Consider the following 6,469-nt stretch of genomic DNA (forward strand, 5'->3'; position numbering starts at 1 on the left):
TGGCTTCTAGATTACGAGCATACTCTGATAAGTTATCGCTAGTTGTTTGCACGATGGCAGCCATTTTGGTTTGCTTGACAACCAGCTGTTTTACCAGAAGAAAAATCGCAAAGAAAAGTCAAGTGACTGAAACCCAAGAATTCACTACAGTGGTGCCGAAACCCAGGACTACCGATGCCAATGCCACAGGGACCCCCTTGTTGCAATGTTTTAGCAGATTGAGGTGGTATATTTGCAGTGCCCCTCCCCTATCCGTTCACCTTACCTTATAGTTGATGTCCCTGATTCACCGTGTGACCTCAAAGGGCCCTTACCACTTGGCGACTAATTTGGAGCTCAAAGTGGGCAATAAGACGAGCACTTTATCTCCTGGGGTGAACTCTCTAAAGGCACATGCTCCTGTTATACAGCTGGGCTTGACGTTCTTGTACTTGCCATAAATTCTCCTGGGTTAAGTGTGTGAGGGTGTGGAGTTTTGCGCACAGGTCAAGAACGTACTGAATTTCGTTTTTACTTGTTGAAGGTCCCTCCTCCCAGTTTTCCTGCAGCGCATCTAAAATGCTGTGCGGGTTTCACCCATATCATAATTCAAATGGTGAAAATCCAGTGGAGGCTTGCGGGATCTCTCGTGCTGCAAATAACAGGGGCTTAACCCATTTATCCCAGTTATGTGTATCTTTGCTTACAAACTTTCAAATTAAATTTTTGAGTGTCTGATTGAATCTTTCGACTCAGCCATCTGTTTGTGGGTGATAGACATTGGTGCAGATTGATTTAATCCCCAAGAACCCATACAGTTTGTGCAGTGTGCATGACATAAAAGTAGTGCTTTGGTCAGTCAGGATTTCTTTTGGAATCCTGACCCGGGAGATAACACAGAAGAGCGCTTCCGCAATACTGAGTGCTGAAATATTGCAGAGAGACCCTGCTTCTGGATACGCATTGCATAGTCCACCAGAACTAAAATAAAGTGATATCTTCATGCTGACCGATCTAATGGCCCAACGAGATCCATGCCAATTCTCTTGAAGGGGGTCTGGATTAGAGAGAGAAGACGCAAAGACGCTTTTGGAGTGGCCGTGGGATTTACTAATTGGCATTTGCCACACACCACTGACGGACATCCTCATGAATCCCTGGCCAATAGAACCAGGTCATTATTCAGGGTAGTGTTTTATCCTGCCCTAAGTGTATAGCCATTGGATTAAAGTAAGTCATGTGGAATACAAGTTCCCTATGGCTCTTTGGGAGTAACAACTGGGTTAAATGTTCACCGATTTTAGTGTCCTGCATCACTCAATACAGCCTATCCTTAATAATTGTGAAATACTGGAAGGAGGGTGTTGCATTTGGCTGGAGAGTTTGACCGTCAATTACTCTCACTTGGTCAAACGCATGACGCAGTGTCTCGTCTCATGACTGCTTTAACAAGAAATCCTCGAGGGAATCCCTGAGAGAGGGAGGAGGGGCAAGCTGCTCCTCACTCTTCGTATCGCCCTGATGCGTTGCTGACGTTAATGGCTCTGTGACCGCTTCCCCAGTCAATGCCACACTGGGATCCCCCCATGACATACTATCGCAGGACCCACCCCTTACTATGTGTTCCATTAAGCCTCTCAACCCTGGCCAACCAGTCCCCAAAATCAGCGGGTGGGTAAGACGAGGATTAACCGCCGCCCTTAGGCTATGCTTTTCTCCCTGAAATAGAATGTTGACGGACATGAATGGATAATCCTGAACACCCCCGTGCACACACAAAACCTTTACCACTTGTGCTCTCCCCAGTGCCTCACCTTGCAAAAGGCTTTGGTGGATTGAGGTCTGATTACAGCCGGAATCCACCAGCGCGTGATACGTTTCCCTTTGAAAACTCACTGGTATACGATATGCTCCGGCCCGATCAAGGGCGGTCTCTGGAGTGTTGGAGATCCGGACCACAGCTCCCACCTCCATCACAGAGCAATGGACCTGGAGATTGAGGCAGCGCCAGCATACCAGCCCAGGCTTCACCACCTCTCACCGGCCCAACTTACAGAGGTTGCCAAGTTGCAAGAGGAATTTTCCAACGTGTTCTCACCCCTTCCCGGTCACACCCACTTCATAGAACACCACATTGAAACACCCCCAAGGGTGGTTGTGCGTAGCCACCCCTACCGCTTACCCGAACACAAAAAAAGGTGGTTCAGGATGAACTCAAGGCCATGCTTGAAATGGGCATAATTGAGGAGTCCTACAGTGACTGGAGTAGCCTGGTGGTCCTGGTTCCCAAGGCCGATGGGTTGATCCGGTTCTGTGTGGACTACAGAAAAGTCAATGCGGTGTCTAAATTTGGCATGTACCCAATGCTTTACATTGATGAGTTTCTCGATTGATTAGGTGCTGCTTGTAAATTACTCTTATTGATGGTATATAAGCAAGTTTACTACTTCCTGTAAGTTTTATTTTGTTTGTGCCTTTTATGTTTTCGGGTCTTTTATTTTGAAGCCCTTCTAGCATACTCTCATTTGAGAGTCAGCAACTTGTTCATAAGTGTTGACACATGAACGGCAGCTAATTGAAGAGTGTACGGAAGAAAAAGGTGTTTTGAAGACGTTGCTTTGCAATGTAGTGTTTCATTACAGATAATTAAGTGCCTAGCTGGAAATGGGAACAAGGTATTGTGTGTTTCAACTTGTTTATGACTGTTTGCTGTGATATGTTATTTTAATTAACCTCAGAAAGGGTGTTTATATATAGTTGTTGTTGTATTAGCTATGCTAATGTTAATTTATGCAAAGGGGTGCTATATGGATAAGCTGTAATGTCGTGTTAATGCTGGTTTTCTAGCTTTTTATATGCTTTGACCAATTTTATGTGAGTGAATATTTGATAAATGTCCACATGTGTGGTTAACTGGCATTATGGAAATGTTTATGCTTGTAAGAGCTAATTTCATTTTATTTATCCATCTGCAGCTCTTACGGTGTTTGTGAAGAAAGGTTGTGAAGGAAAGGAAGTATATCTCATCTCTCATCTCATTATCTCTAGCCGCTTTATCCTATTCTACAGGGTCGCAGGCAAGCTGGAGCCTATCCCAGCTGACTACGGGCGAAAGACGGGGTACACCCTGGACAAGTCGCCAGGTCATCACAGGGCTGACACATAGACACAGACAACCATTCACATTCACACCTACGGTCAATTTAGAGCCACCAGTTAACCTAACCTGCATGTCTTTGGACTGTGGGGGAAACCGGAGCACCCAGAGGAAACGGACACGGGGAGAACATGCAAACTCCACACAGAAAGGCCCTCGCCGGCCATGGGGCTCGAACCTGGACCTTCTTGCTGTGAGGCGACAGCGCTAACCACTGCGCCACCCAGAAGTATATTTGTCAGGGATCCCAGATGTCCGCTATTTAGCGGAATTCCGCTATTTTTCTAGCCAAAGTGGTGGTGGGTTGTTTTTTTTTTTTTAATCTCTTGTATATCCGTTAAAAATATGTTTGTTTAAGTAAAATGACCAGCAGGATACGTTCTGATTTAGTTTGCTTGTTTAGCGATGTTTTTGTCAGCTTCGTTTGTTCTCGTTGACATTCGGGAACACTCGGAAGTTAAATTGATGTAAATACCGCGAGACTACGCGATAGAACGAGAAAACAATATGGCTGCGCCCATTTGCTAGAAAATGTGTTTTAACTCCGTTCGTGCTTTTGTTTCTCATGCGTTGAACTTAATTCAATATGCAGGGCTGTGAAATTTCCGCGGATTCTGTCGCGAAAAATATCATCTTCACAAAACGTCTATTTTTGCATTAAAAATCATTGGGGGGGGGGTCTAGTCGGTTTTAATCGCCTTGCATGAGACCGGCGGCTCAATACAGCTGGACTCGCGGAGTTTTATGCCAGCTGAGCGTGGAACACGTCTTGACTGCGACTCAGGACGCAGTGTTGCCAGATTGGGCGGTTTCAAGTGCATTTTGGTGGGTTTTGAACATATTTTGGGCTGGAAAACGTCAGCAGTATCTGGCAACACTGCTCAGGAGTGCATGACAGAGCTAAAAGGAGGTGTTTGAGAGAGATGCAAAGAGGGCTAGAAAAGAACACACAGACAGACTGAAGGAAAAGATGAAAAAGAACAAGTTTGCAAAACTGAAAGAGATGGTGTTAAAGAAAAGAAAATTAAAAGACTTTCATTAGATGCTGTTTGACAGACTATGAACATTTTGTAAATAGCTTTAATAGAGGAATGCAAAACTATAGAACTAATAACTAATGGCCTTACTGAAAGATGAATTGAAAGAAATAGCTGGGAGTGTTGCAAAGAGGAATAGAAGGAGCCAGAAGTAAAAGAAAAGATGTAAATAATATATTAGATAAGAAACATTAGGTTTTTTTTAAACTTTTGCTGTGTAGACAAGAGACATTGTGACAGATTCTTGGAAAAAGCCAGGACATAATACAAGAATTAAGTGTAATTTGGAAGACAACAGGTATCTCTCACTTAAATATTGAGCATGATTTTTCACAAAGTCATTTTGAAAGGCCTATCAAAGTTTTCTTTTATTAACATTTCTTTAAATTGTTATTTACACTTTTTTTTACTTTTATTTTGATTAAGAGAAAATACATAGGCACTTATTAGATATTTCAAGGTATTTTACATGGATCTTTCATTTTAAAAGAGAAAACTGTTGATAGGTATTTTATATGGCAAAATGAAGACCAAGACTAGTCAAATATTTACTTGTTGAGATCAATTTTTTACTTGCAGGAAGTGCTCAGAATACACCATATAACACCTAAAATGGCTTGGTGTCTGGGGCCCTGCGGGCCCCCGGCTTATGCTGGGGGGGCTGTGCCCCCCAGACCCCCCCTTTTCCTCGGATTTCTTATTTACAATTTCACAGCCCTGAATATGTCGTGGAAAAAAGATATCGTCCATAAAAGAGATAGCGGAACAGTGTTCGGGTTAGAAGAAGTATATTCTTCAAAGCTACATTTTCATCTAATTTTTATAAATAACTTTTTTTTTTTTTTGCCACTTATGTCATTGATTACAAAATATGGCATCAAATAGATACACATTATTGTTAAATTCTGTTGCTTTTCTATGTTAAATCTATGTAAAAAATGTGTTCTATAGCATCTTTAAATGTTAAAATCTCAACAGCTTCAGGGGGCTTGCAGTCCCCTTGACTCCTGCTGATAGTTTCTTACATTCCTCTATTTTTTTCAATTACTGCTGGGATCCCTGATTTGTGTTCAAATTAAAGATGACAGTTGAACATAAGAAATGCTTCTTGAACATCAGTAAGCTTCACCATTGTCTGGCTGGGGTTCACTAGACTGCTCAATTTTATTTGACAAAGGGATGTTGGCAGCACCTAGACCACCTTAGGGCCATCCTAGAGTTGCTGAGGCGGGTGGGTCTCTCAGCTAACCTGAAAAAGTGTGCAATTGGGCGGGTGGAAGTATGGTATCTGGGTTTCCACTTGGGTCATGGGCAGGTGTGTCCCCAAGTTGACAAGACTACAGCGACTGCAGCCTGCCTGACGCCCAAGACCAAAAACAGGGCGAGACAGTTCCTGGGGCTGGCTGGCTATTATCACAGGTTTATACCTAATTATTCAGACGTCACCAGCCCGCTGACTGATCTCACTAAAAAGGGGGCATCAGATCCAGTGCCCCAGACCCCCGGCTTATGCTGGGGGGCTGTGCCCCCCAGACCCCCCCTTTTCCTCGGATTTCTTATTTACAATTTCACAGCCCTGAATATGTCGTGGAAAAAAGATATCGTCCATAAAAGAGATAGCGGAACAGTGTCCGGGTTAGAAGTAGTATATTCTTCAAAGCTACATTTTCATCTAATTTTTATAAATAATTTTTTTGCCACTTATGTCATTGATTACAAAATATGGCATCAAATAGATACACATTATTGTTACATTCTGTTGCTTTTCTATGTTAAATCTATGTAAAAAATGTGTTCTATAGCATCTTTAAATGTTAAAATCTCAACAGCTTCAGGGGGCTTGCAGCCCCCTTGACCCCTGCTGATAGTTTCTTACATTCCTCTATTTTTTTTTTTTCAATTACTGCTGGGATCCCTGATTTATTTAAATTACTTCCACCTGCTGGGGTGCTGGCCAAATGAGTGTGTACGTGGCTCCTCAAACTTTTGGCGAGCAGGTAACCTAAGGCTATATTTTAATTCTTTGCTTCATGATTTGCCCTGGGGCACAGTAAAGTGCACCCTGGCCACACCTTCTTTTATTAGCAGGCAATTGAAATTGTTTTTAAGGCTTTTTCACATGATTGGACTGTTTTCTACTGGCCTTCATATTTGTGGCCGTCACTCACTGCTGCTTGTTAGATCAGAACTTTCACAAGCTGGCAAATTCAAGTGGACCTGCAGAGAAAGAAAATTCTGTTATTTCTTTTCAGAAACATCCTTTAATATATGTCATACACTGGAAGAAAAAAAGAGA

Source organism: Neoarius graeffei, chromosome 8 (genome assembly GCF_027579695.1).
Source record: "Neoarius graeffei isolate fNeoGra1 chromosome 8, fNeoGra1.pri, whole genome shotgun sequence".
NCBI lineage: Eukaryota > Metazoa > Chordata > Actinopteri > Siluriformes > Ariidae > Neoarius > Neoarius graeffei.